We start from the raw sequence: 16,770 nt of genomic DNA on the forward strand, positions 1-16,770 counted from the left end.
GACTGTGCCTTTAAACAGCTTGGAAAATTCCAGAAAATTATGTCATGGCTTTAGAAGCTTCTGCTAGGCTAACTGACATAATTTGAGTCAATTGGAGGTGTACCTGTGGATGTATTTCAAGGCCTACCTTTAAACTCAGTGCCTTTTTGCTTGACATCATGGGAAAATCAAAAGAAATCAGACCTCAGAAAAACAATTGTAGACCTCCACAAGTCTGGTTCTTCTTTGGGAGCATTTTCCAAATGCCTGAAGCTCCCACGTTCATTTGAACAAACAATAGTACGCATGTTTAAACACCATGGGACCACACAGCCGTCATACCGCTCAGGAAGGAGACGCGTTCCGTCTCCTAGAGATTAACATACTTTGGTGTGAAAAGTGCAAATCAATCCCAGAACAACAGCAAAGGACCTTGTGAAGATGGTGAAGGAAACCGGTACAAAAGTATCTATATCCACAGTAAAACAAGTCCTATATCGACATAACCCGAAAGGCCGCTTAGCAAGGAAGAAGCCACTGCTCCAAATCCGCCATAAAAAAGCCAGACGACAGTTTGCAACTGCACATGGGGACAAAGAGCGTACTTTTTGGAGAAATGTCCTCTGGTCTGATGATACAAAAATATAACTGTTTGTCCATAATGACCATTGCTATGTTTGGAGGAAAAAGGGGGAGGCTTGCAAGCCGAAGAACAGGCAGCATCATGTTGGCAGCATCATGTAGTGGGGGTGCTTTTCTGCAGGAGGGACTGGTGCACTTCACAAAATAGATGGCAACATGAGGATGGAAAGTTATGTGGATATATTGAAGCAACATCTCCAGACATCAGTCAGGAAGTTAAAGCTTGGTCGCAAATGGGTCTTCCAAATGGACAATGACCCCAAGCATACTTCCAAAGTTGTGGCAAAATAACTTAAGGACAACAAAGTCAAAGGTATTGGAGTGGCCATCACAATTTAAAGGCAATGCTACCAAATAATAATTGGGTGTATATAAACTTCGAACCCACTGGGAATGTGATGGGAACCAATAATTCTCTCTACTATTATTCTGACATTTCACATTCTTAAAATAAAGTGGTGATCCTAACTGACCTCTGACAGGGAATTTTTACTAGGATTAAATGTCAGGAATTGTTAAAAACTGTGTTTAAATGTATTTGGCTAAGGTGTATGTAAACTTCTGACTTGATATATATATATATATATATATATATATATATATATATATATATATATATATATACACAGTTGAAGTCAGAAGTTTACATACACCTTAGCCAAATACATTGCTTGAGCGCGATGAGCCAGGTAAAGCCCCCTGGCCAAACCCTCCCCTGACCCAGACGACGCTGGTCCAATTGTGCGCCGCCCTATGGGACTACCAGTCATCGCCGGTTGTGACACAGCTTGGGATTGAAACTGGGTCTGTAGTGACGCCTCAAGCACTGCGATGCAGTGCCTTAGACCGCTGCACCACTTGGGAGGCCCCTCACAAGGTGTATTTTTATCTGTTTTTAAAATCTAATTCTACTGCTTGCATCAGTTACCTGATGTGGAATAGAGTTCCATGTAGACATGGCTATATGTAGGAATGTGCGCCTCCCATCGTCTGTTCTGGACTTGGGGACTGTGAAGAAACCTCTTGTGGCATGTCTTGTGAGGTATGCATTCAACATGTCAATACCTCTCACAAATACAAGTAATGATCGCTCCTCCACTTTGAGCCAGGAGAAATTGACATGAATATTATTAATGTTAGCTCTCTGTGTACATTCAAGGGCCAGCCGTGCTGCCCTGTTCTGAGCCAATTGCAATTTTATTATGTCACTTTTTGTGGCACCTGACCACACGATTGAAGAGTAGTCCAGGTGCGACAAAACTTGGGCCTGTAGGACCTGACCTGTTGATAGTGCTGTTAAGACTGTAGACCTGCGCTTTATTATGGACAGACTTCTCCCCATCTTGGCTACTGTTGTATCAATATGTTTTGACAGTTTACAATTCAGGGTTACTCCAAGCAGTTTAGTCAACTCAACTTGCTTATTTTCCACATTGTAATAAAAACAAGATTTTGGTGGGGTTTGAGGGTTTAGTGAATGATTTGTCCCAAATACAAAGCTTTTAGTAAAAATATATTTAGGACTAACTTATTCCTTGCCACCCACTCTGAAAGGAACTGCAGCTCTTTGTTAAGTGTTGCAGTCATTTCAGTCGTTGTTGTCGCTGACGTGCATAGTGTTGAGTCATCCGCATACATAGACACACTGGCTTTACTCAAAGTCGTTAGTAAAGATTGAAACATCAGCAGCACACTATGATCGACAATGTCAAAAGCCGCACTGAAGTCTAACAAAACAACCCCCCAAATCTTTTTATCATCAATTTCTCTCAGTCAATCATCAGTCATTTGTGTAAGTGCTGTGCTTGTTGAATGTCCTTCCCTATAAGTGTCCTGAATATCTGTTGTCAATTTGTTTACTGTAAAATAGCATTGTATCTGGCCAAACACCATTTTCTCCAGAAGATTACTAAGGTTTGGTAACAGGCTGATTGGTCGGCTGTTTGAGCCAGTAAAGGAGACTTTACTATTCTTAAGTAGCGGAATGACTTCAGGTTTCTTCCAGGCCTGAGGGCACACGCTCTCTAGTAGGCTTAAATTGAAGATGTGGCAAATAGGAGTGGCAATATCGTCCACAATTATCCTCAGTCATTTTCCATCCAAGTTGTCAGACCCCGGTGGCTTGTCATTGTTGATTGACAACAATACTTTTTTCACCTCTTCCACACTTGTCTTTCATAATTTGGTCAGATATAATTGGATGTGTAGTGTCAGCGTTTGTTGCTGGCATGTCATGCCTAAGTTTGCTAATCTTGCCAATGAAAAAATCATTAAAGTAGTTGGCAAAATCAATATTTTGTGATGAATGAGCCATCTGATTCAATGAATAATGAAAAATGTCATTTAAGTTGCTCCAAAGTTTTTTTTACTATCATTCTTTATGTAATTTATCTTTGTTTCATAGTGTAGTTCCTTCTTTTTATTCAGTTTAGTAACATGATTTCTCAATTTGCAATACGTTTGCCAATCGGTTGTGCAGCCAGACTTAGTTGACATTCTGGTCACTGGTCGCCATAGCAACACCCACCCGAGCACACACTCCAGCAGGTATATTTCACTGGTCATCCCCAAAGCCGATTCCTTATTTGGCCGCCTTTCCTTCCAGTTCTCTGCTGCCAATGACTGGAACTAATTGCAAAAATCACTGAAGCTGGAGACTCATATCGCCCTCTCTAACTTTAAGCACCAGCTGTCAGAGCAGCTCACAGATCACTGCAACTGTACATAGCCTATCTGTAAATAGCCCACCCAACTACCTCATCCCCATATTGTAATAATTATTTTTTTCTCCTTTGCACCCCAGTATCTCTACTTGCACATCATCTTCTGCACATCTATCACTCCAGTGTTAATGCTAAATTGTAATTATTTCACCACTATGGCCTATTTATTGCCCAGTATATAGATTTTTCTATTGTTATTGACTGTACGTTTGTTTATCCCATGTGTAACTCTGTGTTGTTTGTGTCACACTACTTTGCCTTATCTTGGCCAGATCGCAGTTGTAAATGAGAACTTGTTCTCAACTGGTCTACCTGGTTGAGAACTAGTTGAGAACTGGTTGAGAACTAAAATAAAATAAATTAAAATAAAATTCCTTTTGCCTCATCCCTCTCAACCACACAATTTTTCAAATCCTCAACAATCAACAGGGATTAAATCGTTTTTACAGTCATTTTCTTAATGGGTGCATGCTTATTAGTGACTGAAATAAGCAATTTCATAAATGTGTCAAAGTGCAGCGTTTGTTTGCTCCTCATTACACACCAGAGACCAACAAATATTCTTTAAATCAATAACATAGGAATCACTACAAAACTTATTGTATGACCTCTTATACAGTCCCAGCCTTAAGAACTTTGGTTTTCCTAGATATGGCTACTATATTGTGATCACTACATCCGATGGATCTGGATACTGCTTTCAAGCAAATTTCTGCAGCATTAGTAAAGATGTGATCAATACATGTTGATGATTTCATTCCTGTGCTGTTTGTAACTACCCTGGTAGGTTAACCTACCCTGGTAGATGCCTGCACTGGTTACAGTTTGAAGCTTTTTCCTGAGTGGGCAGCTTGATGAAAGCCAGTCAATATTTGAAATCACCCAGAAAATATACCTCTGTTGATATCACATACATCATCAAGCATTTCACACATGTTATCCAGATACCGACTGTTAGCACTTGGTGGTCCATAGCAGCTTCCCACCAGAATGGGCTTTAGGTGAGGCAGATGAACCTGTAGCCATATTACTTCAACAGTATTTAACATGAGATCCTCTCTAAGCTTTACAGGAATGTGTTTCTGAATAGAAACAGCAACACCTCCAACATTAGCATTTCTGTATTTCCTGTAAGTGTTATAACCGTGTATTGCTACCACGGTATCAAAGGTATTATCTAAGTACGCTTCAGAGATAGTCAAAATATGAATGTCATCTGCTACTAGCAAATGATTGATTTCAGGAACTTGTTTCTTAAGTTACATACGTTAATGTGGCCAATTTTGAGCACTTTTCTGCTGGGATGCTTAATTGTTTTCATTGCTTTAATGGGAAGCTTAGCAGCAGCAGATGTGCTCATGTTATTTATGTTAGTGCAGGGTGAGCTGCTCACAGTGGACTTCCTCCTAGGACACACCACCTCAGTGTTAATAGTATAAATCTGGTTCATAGGCCCATGATTACTGCATACAATAGCTGTAGGATCAGCAGAGGCATTCAGGGCAGTTAGAGGGACATAAATGAGGTTATTTACATTGTGTCTACCAACGCTGGTATAATGTGCATTTGCTGAAGCATTATGACAACTCAGTCACAACAGTAGGGATTAACTGAGCTGCGCTTGGGTCACTGATAAGTCATTGTCTCAACCCAGCCTTATAACGCCGTGAAAGGATCATGAAACCCAAATGACTTGGGAGGATCCCATCCTCCTTATAAAATGTGTCTTGCTTTCAAAAAGGTATAGAAATTGTCAACAAAAGTTTCCCCCGATTCAGCTGCAATAATCACGTAGCCAGAAGAGAAAGAATCCTGCTAAAGTGTTCAATGCCACGATTCAAAGAGGGCACAGGGCCAGATATGATTGTCTAGCAGAGAGTCAATCAGCTCTTTAAAATCCAGTTTCAATCCTTCCGAGCTGCCCTTCATAATGTTATTAAAACCCACATGGACGACGACACAATCGATTTCCATGTCCTGACTTAGTACATTCGGGAGCAGCTTAGTAATGTAATTTACTAGAGCTCCGGGACAGGACATTGTTTTTGCACCAGGTACGATCAAAGTTCTTACCATAGAGCTGCCCAAAATCACAGCAGGCGAGAAGGACAAGGAAATCAACCCAATTCCACAGGTCTCAGGATTTGGAGAACCCTTTATGGATGGCCGAGAGGCAGGATAACTTGAGCCCGTTGCTCCCGGCGCAGGCCTTCGACAGATGGAGAAGCCCCACTCGATCCAGTTTCTGACATAGGCTGGCGACCTGCGTGATCAAGGAAGCCACCTCAAGCCTAAAATCCTCGGCAAGCAAACAATTACCGCACTGGAACGCTGAGTTATCCAATTTGTCCCGAAACAAAGCGCAGTAGATACAGCTCCCACATATGTGAAGAGCTGGATGACGGAGGGCTCCTAGGGTTGCAGGGTTTACTTCTAGTCCACTATATAATCAAGAGTGAGAGCCAGGGTGGAGAGATTGTCTCGACACATTTTTTATTTCTTAATGTTCAGGTCAACTCTACCTTTTGAAGACTACATTAGTAGGCAGGAGGAACCACTCAAACACTGTTTGTCTGTGTCCCAAATGACACCCTATTCCCTATATATTAGAGCACTACTTTTCACCAGAGCCCTATGGGTCACTAACCCAGGCACTAGCCTCCTCAGTAACCCTCCTCATCCGACAAGCCAAGCAGCCCACTTGATGATGACCATCAGGGAAATTCTGAATGAACACTGTCGACAATGGGCTGAGAGAGACATTCTCTGACCGGTCTGTACTATTCTACCCCCCTCTATTCTCCTGTTCTCTTCTCCTCGTCCCCTCTCATCTCCTCTCCTTGCGCCCACTGACACACAGGGCTGCCACTTAGCCACAGAACAGGGTTTGACTGATGGACAATTGGTTGTTGTGGTGACCTACCAGCTGCTCAGACTTGACGCAGAAGAGCTGAACGGTCTTGGCAGCGTTCTTGACCACCGCCAGAGTCAGACTTGTGTCTACCGACGCCACGTTCAGCTCGCTGTGGAGGACGCACACATAATAACATGACATGTAGGACATCGGAAAGATCAGCAAAAGAAAGTGCGATGAACAACAGATGTAAGAAATCATATTTCAGTTTTCTTCTCTGAGAATGTTGTCTGAATGGAGAACAGTGTTTGTGTGGGTGTGTACCTGGTGATGGTCTTGATGGTGCTGTCCGGTTCGTCGTGGGAGGGCAGGGGTTACGTCCCCCCATGGGGAACACCAGGTTGACAGGGTCAAACAGACGAGACAGAGACTTGGAGAGGTACGCTGCCTCGTAGGGCTGCAGAGAGTCCTTCAAAGCCCTTTCTGGACTACACACACACACACACACGCACACACGCACACGCACACGCACACACAAAGGAGATAATGTCCTGTCTGGTATAGTGTAGGCAGCTGATGGGTTGTAGTGAAGGAAGTCGCTCCATGCTAATATGTGTGACGCCAGGAACAAGTAGAGCAGCTGATGCTGGCTGTGATGTTTACCCTCAACCTGACCTCTAACCTTTGAACCTTATTTGTGAGCGCTGCTCTGCTCTTGACGCACATTAATATTTATCTCATGAATGTGTTTACTTACAATATACATTGATGGTTAATTATTTTCCTGGTTTAAACAAAGTTCTACATTTTGGGAACATGCCTAGAGACCAGATTGATTCCCTGTCTATTTACACGTCTCACACACACTGATCTAGACCCACAGCGAGCGCACAGTGGACTCGTCTGTGCCGCTGGAGCGAGATAAAGACATCAGCAGTGACAGGCACGGCTACCCTCTCTTCCAACTCTCTCTCTCCCTTGCCTTCTATCTTTTCTCTCACACTGATGAAATGGGGAAGAGGTAGAGAAACCCAAACAAACAGCAGCCTGTAGGGCCGTCAAGGGACAAGGTTGGATATGGGGTTGCGCACACACACACACACACGCACTTCTCCAGCAGCGCTCCAAACATTGGTTCATCTGGCCAGTCATTTATGCACCATAATTCACCAGACAGGGCGCCTATTGATTAATGGTGCTCTCTCGTTAACTGAAAGGTCGCTAAATGAGAATAATGGCAATGACGACGAGTGATTTTTCGCACACGAGCAAATGTGCATTCAATGTTTGTTCTCCATCTCATCACCCTCTCCTCTGACTTATCCCTCCGTGTCAACCAGCCGATTCATCCATCTCTTCCCACCCGTCACTTCTCCGTCTGGGCTTCTTCACACTACCTCCTTCCATCCTCCTTGCTCACTTTATCCGTCTGTGCAGTTCTCCTTCAGCTTGTTAGTGGACCTTCTGTCCTTTCTTCACACACACACCCCCCTCCATCCCCCTCTCTCTTCAGTGCCCTACCACAGCAACAGGCACCTTGAGTAACAGAGGTAATTTGGCCCACAGCAGCGCCCGTAATTACAAGGTTAAACACTGAGAGACAACACAAAACACACAGGCTGACAGCTCTACATCAAAGAGCAAACAGAGAGATGGAGAGAGAAAGAGGGTATGGGGGTAGAGAGAGACTGGCAAAGCAAGGAAATGAAAGAGAGGTGGGACGGAGTGAGGGACCCAAGAGAGAAAAGAGTACTAGAGAGGGAGAGAGAGATTTAATGAAGTCAGGGAGATAACCTGGCTCTCATGTACTCTTGGTTAATCAACACTGACTCAGCTTGACTGAGTGCCAGAGGGAAAACCAGCGGGGCCAGGCGTTGTAGCGTAGCCTGAGTACCCAGGGACATGATCTCCTACTGGGAAACAGGGAGCAGCAAGGGCCCCTGGCTTGGCCTGGAGCTCCACACCTTTGGGTTAATGTGTGACTCATATCAGGCTCCAGCAGTTATAGACAGATGCTAGAGTGGACAGGAGCCATTTCCACCTGTCCGGTCACCTAACCATACCAACGCAATTTAAACAAACACTCAGGTTGTTGCATCTGTCAAATCAAATCAAATTTTATTTGTCACATACACATGGTTAGCAGATGTTAATGCAAGTGTAGCGAAATGCTTGTACATGTCACAAATATAGTTGCTTATTCCAGACACCTACGTTTACCCAGTAGAGAGGGTCTCGGTCCCAAATGGCACCCTATCCTAAAAATCTTGGTTGACGGAGTTGTCCGTTCTTTTGACCAATCGATTGTTCAAAATTTTTAAACGTGTATTTTTCCACATGTTAAATAAAATAAAATCCAACGTCATTAGTCACATGCGCCAAATCCAACAGGTGTAGACATTACAGTGAAATGCTTACTTACAAGCCTTTAACCAACAAGTTCAGGGCAGTTAAGAAAATAGAGTTAAGAAAATATTTACTAAATAAACTAGAGTAAAAAAACAAGAGTAACAAAATAACAATAATGAGGCTACATACAGGGGCTACCGGTACCGAGTCAATGTGCAGGAGTACAAGTTAGTTGAGGTAATTTGTACATGTAGGCAGGATAGATAATAAACAGCAAGTAGCAGCAGTGTAAAAACAAAGGGGGGTCAATGCAAATAGTCCGGGTGGCCATTTTATTAAACAGCAGTCTTATGGCTTGGGGGTAGAAGCTGTTAAGGAGCCTTTCGGACCTAGACTTGGTGCTCCGGAGAACAGTCTATGACTTGAGTGACTGGAGTCTTTGATTATTTTTTGGGCCTTCCTCTGACACCGCCTAGTACAGTATATACATCCTGAATAGCTTGGCCCCAGTGATGTACTGGGCCGTACTCACTACCGTCACTACAGTCTGCCTTACAGTCGGATGCCGAGCAGTTGCCATACCAGGTGGTGATGCAACCGGTCAGGATGCTCTCGAAGCTGCAGAACTTTTTGAGTATCTGGGGACATGCCAAATCTTTTCAGTCTCCTGAGGGGGTAAAGGTGTTGTCATGCCCTCTTCACGACTGTCTTGTTGTGGTTGGACCATTCTAGTTTGTTGATGTGGACACAAAGAGACATGAAACTATCGACCCGCTCCAGTACAGCCTCATCGATGTGAATGGGGGCGTGTTCGGCCCGATTTTTTCTGTAGTCCACGATCATCTCCTTTCTCTTGCTCACGTTGAGGGAGAAGTTGTTGTCCTGGCACCACACTGCCAGGTGTCTGACCTCCTCCCTATAGGCTTTCTCATCTTTGTCGGTGATCAGGCCTACCACCGGTGTGTCGTCAGCAAACTTAATGATGGTGTTGGAGTCGTGCTTGGCCACGCAGTCGTGGGTGAACAGGGAATACAGGAGGGGACTAAGCACGCACCCTTGAGGGGCCCTCGTTTTGAGGATCAGCATGGCAGATGTTGTCGCCTACCCTTACCACCCGTGGGTGACCCATCAGGAAGTCCAGGATCCAGTTGCAGAGGGAGGTGTTTGGTCCCAGGGTCCTTAGCTTAGTGATGAGTTTGTGTGCACTATGGTGTTGAACACTGAGCTGTGGTCAATGAACGGCATTCTCACATAGGGTGTCTATATTACACCTATGTTTGAATAAAATCAACTATACTAAAATCAGGATACTTTGCCTGATGCTTTAAGCACTGCAAATAAAAATCAAGACACACAAATTACTAAAGAGGGAACAAGAGATCAATATAGCTTAACGAGAAGAAAAATACCTGTTCCCGACCCTCTTCCTCCCGCTGCCAGCTGACGTTCGCAGATTCTGCCATTAGGTTCCTGAAGTTGCCGGCGGTCGGCAACCTTTTCCATTTGGAGTGCCAAGTCATCGTACCATTTCTACTGATCCGCGTGCCAGTTATGATTATCATATGCACATTGCCATGGGTTACATTTAATTTCTGATAAAGTCTTCTTATCTCAAAGTCAATGTCATGTGGTTCATCAAAATGATATCTAAATGAAAATGATACAAATCCAAAAGTAACTTCTATTGCCAATATGTGTATATAGTCCTAATATAATGTTACATACCCTACATTATTCATCTCATATGCATACGTATATACTGTACTCTATATCATCTATATCATCTACTGCATCCTTATGTAATACATGTATCACTAGCCACTTTAACTATGCCACTTTGTTTACTTACTCATCTCATATGTATATACTGTACTCGATACCATCTACTGTATCTTGCCTATGCTGCTCTGTACCATCACTCATTCATATATCTTTATGTACATATTCTTTATCCCCTTACACTGTGTATAAGACAGTAGTTTTGAAATCGTTAGTTAGATTACTTGTTGGTTATTACTGCATTGTCGGAACTAGAAGCACAAGCATTTCGCTACACTCGCATTAACATCTGCTAACCATGTGTATGTGACAAATAAAATTTGATTTGATTTAGTCTACATATAAAAACATTGCAGCCTGCAGGTAGACCACATCCTGTTAAAAATAAATATCCTATTAATCACACTGGCTATGCATGGCCTGTCTGCAAGGAACTTGAAACATTGTATCAGCTACTAACTTGGATCCAGCCTGAAGCTCACACTAGCAAACTTGCAACGTTGCATAAAGTATGTGAGCTCTTGTGAAACAGACACAGCTGTAGGATATTTGCACAAGGGATAAGGTAGGTATTTTTTATGACACTTCCACCGGATCAAGCAGTGCATGACATTTTTTTCCCCTTTCATGCGGAGTGTTTATCGAAAGAGAGAGGCTACGTTGAGGAACTGTTGTCATTCTCAATGGATGTAAAAACAGACTTTGTTTACTTGCTTTTTGAGTCAAAGAAAAAAATGCATTTGAAAAGCTCCACAGTGATGATGAGTTAAGACAATCAGAAATAGTATCAGATTCACAAATGGGTACATTTATAAGACTACATTTGCGCGCAGGCCAGGTAGCCTAGTTCTATGCGTAATCTGGTGTGTGTGAGCACTCCAAACAAAAGACAATTAATAACTTGTAAATGGAATGAAATAAACACAAACTTTTCCTCACAAGTGTAGCCTAGGTTGTGCACTTCTACAATGACAATGGTAAAACTGCAATATTAAGAATATTTTGAATCCATCAACAGAAATAACCGTAACAAAACAAACATTGTAGATTAGAAATGATAGGAATTAGCTGTAAATGTACTCCTGGTGATACTGGTGTGGCATCCCCGCAGCCTCTGCAATGCATTAGTCCACTCAGACAGGCGTCTCGTGTGCCATACATGCCACTGTTCGACCAGTCGCCTAAATTAGGTCAGCCCTACCCTATTCCCTTATTTAGTGCACTACTTTTGACCAGGGCGATGGGAGGGTGAGTCTGGTCTAGCAGGATTCGAGAAAACTCTGATGTTGACGTTCCTTTATCAATCGTTTTCTTCAACTGTCCTTCAATCGTTCTCTGTTTTCTCCACTTCAAAGCCCTGTCTCTCCTCAGCGAGGTGCTATATAGCTTTCTCGGGTCAGATAGCTACTGTCCTCCATGTCTGCACTCAAAGACTTCTTATACGCTCACACTGGAGGCCTTTGGAAAAGCTTCATCTTTCTCCCTTCTTTCACTATTTCTGGCACTCCGCCCACACACACACACACACACTCCTCCGAGCACTCTAAAATATAGCAGGTTTAATGGACGTTTACTTTCTGCTCCATCCATGCATACTAATCAGTGTGCTGGCTGTGACCGGTTCTGTGGCCTGTTTTAATTGCTAGTGGTCTCCCGTGTTTAAATTCTCCTACAGCTTTAGTACTGATGGAGCAGAATATAAAGAGACTTCACATTCTGAGAGTAACCACGCATCACGGAATGTGTGTGGGTGTGTGTGTGTGTGTGAGAATCTTCATACTGAAATTATTTCAGACAATCACAGCAAGCTGGGTACAATCCCACACTGGTTGGTCGAGTCGAGTGAGTGAGTGAGTGAGTGAGTGAGTGAGTGAGTGAGTGAGTGAGTGAGTGAGTGAGTGAGTGAGTGAGTGAGTGAGTGAGTGAGTGAGTGAGTGAGTGAGTGAGTGAGTGAGTGAGTCAGTCAGTCAGTCAGTCAGTCAGTCAGTCAGTCAGTCTGTGTCTGTGAGAGAGAGAGAGAGAGAGAGACTCATCCCAAACCATTCGATCACTGTGAGTAGGATGTGAAGAGGCAGACTGCATACTGTAACAAGTTAGCTGAGAGAGAGAGAGAGAAAGAAGGAGAAAGGGGCGAGAGAGTAGTCTAGTCTCTAATGTTTCGGAAGATTACATACACCTTAGCCAAATATATTTAAACTACAATTAATCCTAGTAAAAATTCCCTGTCTTAGTTCAGTTAGGATCACCTATTTATTTTAAGAATGTGAAATGTCAGAATAATAGTAGAGAATGATTGATTTCAGCTTTTATTTCTTTCATCACATTCCCAGTGGGTCAGACGTTACAATACACTCCATTAGTATTTAGAAGCATTGCCTTTAAATTGTTTAACTTGGGTCAAACGTTTTGGGTAGCCTTCCACAAGCTTCCCACAATAAGTTGGGTGAATTTTGGCCCATTCCTCCTGACAGAGCTGGTGTAAAGGAGTCAGGTTTGTAGGCCTCCTCGCACACACTTTTTCAGTTCTGCAAAACAAATTTTATATAGGATCGAGGTCAGGGCTTTGTGATGGCCACTCCAATACCTTGACTTTGTTGTCCTTAAGCCATTTTGCCACAACTTTGGAAGTATGCTTGGGGTCATTGTCCATTTGGAAGACCAATTTGCGACCAAGCTTTAACTTCCTGACTGATATCTTGAGATGTTGCTTCAATATATCTACATAATTTCCATCCTCATGATGCCATCGATTTTGTGAAGTGCACCAGTCGCTTCTGCAGCAAAGCACCCCCACAACATGATGCTGCCACCACAGTGCTTCATGGTTGGGATGGTGTTCTTCGGCTTGCAAGCCTCCCCCTTTTCCCTCCAAACATAAAGAAGGTCATTATAGCCAAACAGTTCTATTTTTGTTTCATCAGACCAGAGGGCATTTCTCCAAAAAGTATGCTCTTTGTCCCCATGTACAGTTGCAAACCGTAGTCTGGCTTTTTTATGGCAGTTGTGGAGCGGTGGCTTCTTCCTTGCTGAGCAGCCTTTCAGGTTATGTCGATATAGGACTTGTTTTACTGTGGATATAGATACTTTTGTACCTGTTTCATCCAGCATCTTCACAAAGTCCTTTGCTGTTGTTCTGGGGTTGAGTTGCACTTTTCGCACCAAAGTACGTTCATCTCTAGGAGACAGAACGCGTCTCCTTCCTGAGCGGTATGACGGCTGCATGGTCCCATGGTGTTTATACTTGCATACTATTGTTTGTACAGATGAATGTGGTACCTTCAGGTGTTTGGAAATTGCTCCCAAGGATGAACCAGACTTGTGGAGGTCTACAATTGTTGTGGAGGCCTTGAAATACATCCACAGGTACAATTGACTCAAATTATGTCAATTAGCCTAATTAGATGCTTCTAAAGCCATGACATTATTTTCTGGAATTGTCCAAGCTTTTTAAAGGCACAGTCAACTTAGTGTATGTAAACTTCTGACCCACTGGAATTGTGATACAGTGAATTATAAGTGAAATAATCTGTCTGTAAACAATTGTTGGAAAAATTACTTGTGTCATGCACAAAGTAGATGTCCTAACCGACTTGCCAAACCTATAGTTTGTTAACAAGACATTTGTGGAGTGGTTGAAAAACTAGTTTTAATGACTCCAACCTAAGTGTATATAAACTTCCGACTTCCACTGTATGTTCACTTCAGACTTACTTGTAGTCGTGTTTGGCATGTGTGAAGAGCTCCTGGTTGTCTGTCTCTGTGGTGGGCAGGTCCATGGCGATGTCCAGCCCTGTGCTGCTCGAAATCACCCCCTGGATGCTGGAGCTGTACTGCAGCAGCCGACGCCGCAGGTCGTTATAAAGACAGAGAAGCTTTTAGGGTACTCTCCCTCTAATGCCTGCTTGAGGAAGGATGAGGCTGGATAGAGAAAGAGACGGCGAGAGAGGGGGGGGGTGAGAAGGAGGTCACAAAAAGAGAAGATTGAGAAGGAGGACGAGCAGGAGAGTGGAGCCGTAAAATGTCACCTTCTGTGTTTTTATGACTGCAAAGGTAAACATCTGCTTTGATGCACACTAACAGTCTTTCTGCTCCCGTGAACTAGAAACATTATCCCCGAGTACCAGACTAGAGCATGGATGAAGGGATGAGACTGAAACAGAAAGACTATCCTGATTAAAAGAGCAGAAAATAAACGGTGACATTTTCCCGCTCATTATTATGTTAATCCCCTGACTTTGCGAGTGATTAGTTGCTCGTTAAGGGATGATATGCAGATTGTTTTAATGTAGATTGATTTGGTGAATGCATAATATAGCGTTTTATAATGATTCATACAGGTTTGAACTGAAGTACTTTCAGGCTCTAATGAGGTCTGAAGGGAGCAGCGCAGGCAGGAAGAAAGGATAATGTGCAAAGATAGCATTCATATACACTACTCTAATTCATATTCTCGTATACAGGAGGAGAAAGGATAATGTGCATACAGCATTTGACATTCAGTTTATTTATTCAAATTATCATATTTCCATATGCTAATAGAACCATAGGTTATATTTCACCATAAGAGAAAGAATAAAGAGAAGAAAAATATTAAAATATTTGGAGGGGTGGGGGCCACTGGCACAGAGACAGATGGAGGAAGGATAGAGAGAGAGGGAGGAAAAAGAGATATACTGGGCCTGTGCGGATGAACTCCGTATTGACCAGTGAGAGTGAATGAGGAGCATCATTAACAGGTGATAACACTGAACTGTGTTAGAGCAGGGATCAATAGACACTGATTCGTCCAAGGCAGGCTGCTGTGGGCTTTACGAAATGGTAAAGACACACACAATGATTAGTGCAACGGTGACTGGATCATAGCTCGACTGCTCTCTTTCTTTACCCTGCCAAGGGAGCACTTTGTATCGGTTGTGTTGCACACATTTTCGTATTTTTTTCATGACATCTGCTATCACTCAATGTTCTCGAGTCTCTCACCACCAGGGACTTAGATGCAGAACTCAGCAGGAGAAAAGACAACGGCGTCTATAAGAGTTTTTAGAAACAGTTCCATATGCAGTCAAAAGATCCTATAGGTAGGCAGCCCACAGGTCGCAGTGTGAAAATAGAGTTAACAGCACCACAGGAGCCAAACACACCCCTCTTTTACTCACCAACTTTTACATCTACTGACATGTATCCCTTCTGCTGAAATGGCACACTTACTGTATGATAAGGAGTGGGCGGAAACGTTTCTCCGCGGTGTGTGTGGAGGGATGCTGTTGGGTTGTATCTCCACCTTATATAAGGCCGGGCCCATGGCGGGGTATAAATTAAAGGTGCGTGTGCGAGTGTGTATGTGTTTATAGACCCTGTCCTCTCTGAAAGGGGGGTATATATCATCAGAGAGGTGTAATCATACCCCGCAGTGGTTGGGACGGGACAGGGACGGGCATTTAGGGTTTATAGGAGAAGGGAAGAGTGATGGCCCCACCGTCTGTGCTGTACCACTGATACACTCACACAAACGCATGGAAATGCAGGTACAGCATTACTTGCAGGCGACGTGGCATAACGCTATGCCTGAAAGAGAGAAGATGAAGAGAAATGTATGAGGGAGAGAGAGAGAGAGACGCAGAGAGAGAGAGTAAGCACACACACTGCTATTAGGGTGCATCAGCGTTACTCTGTGAAACAGACATTACTATGTAGCCTCACCAGCCGTTGCTCTCTGCAACTCCACTGAGAGAGTGTGTGTGACAACACTCCAAAACGTGTAGAGGATATCAGGCTGGCCGTCCTGCAGTGAGAAGAGAGAAACGGGGCCTCCCGGGTGGCGCAGTGGTTAAGGGCGCTGTACTGCAGCGCCAGCTGTGCCACCAGAGACTCTGGGTTCGCGCCCAGGCTCTGTCGCAACCGGCCGCGACCGGGAGGTCAGTGGGGCGACGCACAATTGGCCCAGCATCGTCCAGGTTAGGGAGGGCTTGGCCGGTAGGGATATCCTTGACTCATCGCGCACCAGCGACTCCTGTGGTGGGCCGGGCACAGTGCGCGCTAACCAAGGTTGCCAGGTGCATGGTGTTTCCTCCGACACATTGGTGTGGCTGGCTTCCGGGTTGGATGCGTGCTGTGTTAAGAAGCAGTGCGGCTTGGTTGGGTTGTGTATCAGAGGATGCATGACTTTCAACCTTCGTCTCTCCCGAGCCCGTACGGGAGTTGTAGCGATGAGACAAGATAGTACCTACTAAACAATTGGATACCACGAAATTGGGGAGAAAAAATAAAAATAAAAGAGAAGAGAGAAACAACTGAACAGAGGGTCACACAAGGAGACACACACACACAGGGCTGTGATGAGTGCAGTCTGCACCCCACAGGCAGAAGGGCAGTGTGACTGTCATTAACATCATTATCTACCAGTGTGATCCTGGTAGATAATGCTGCACACATTTATCACACTGC

The 16,770-nt window shown here is 43.8% G+C and overlaps 1 protein-coding gene and 1 pseudogene across 1 annotated transcript in view; both read right to left on the reverse strand.

The window, feature by feature from the left end:
- Nucleotides 1–16,770, reverse strand: part of LOC112216882 — a 43,113-nt pseudogene that overhangs the window by 20,857 nt on the left and 5,486 nt on the right.
- LOC121839772 (conserved oligomeric Golgi complex subunit 5-like) overlaps nt 15,823–16,770 on the reverse strand; it is a 65,676-nt gene continuing 64,728 nt past the window's right edge. The window contains exon 6 of the mRNA XM_042300192.1: nt 15,823–16,108. The gene's annotated coding sequence lies outside the window, so the exon portion shown is untranslated. The remainder of the gene's footprint in view (nt 16,109–16,770) is intronic.

The sequence above is a fragment of the Oncorhynchus tshawytscha genome, linkage group LG17, assembly GCF_018296145.1.
Source record: "Oncorhynchus tshawytscha isolate Ot180627B linkage group LG17, Otsh_v2.0, whole genome shotgun sequence".
Lineage (NCBI taxonomy): Eukaryota > Metazoa > Chordata > Actinopteri > Salmoniformes > Salmonidae > Oncorhynchus > Oncorhynchus tshawytscha.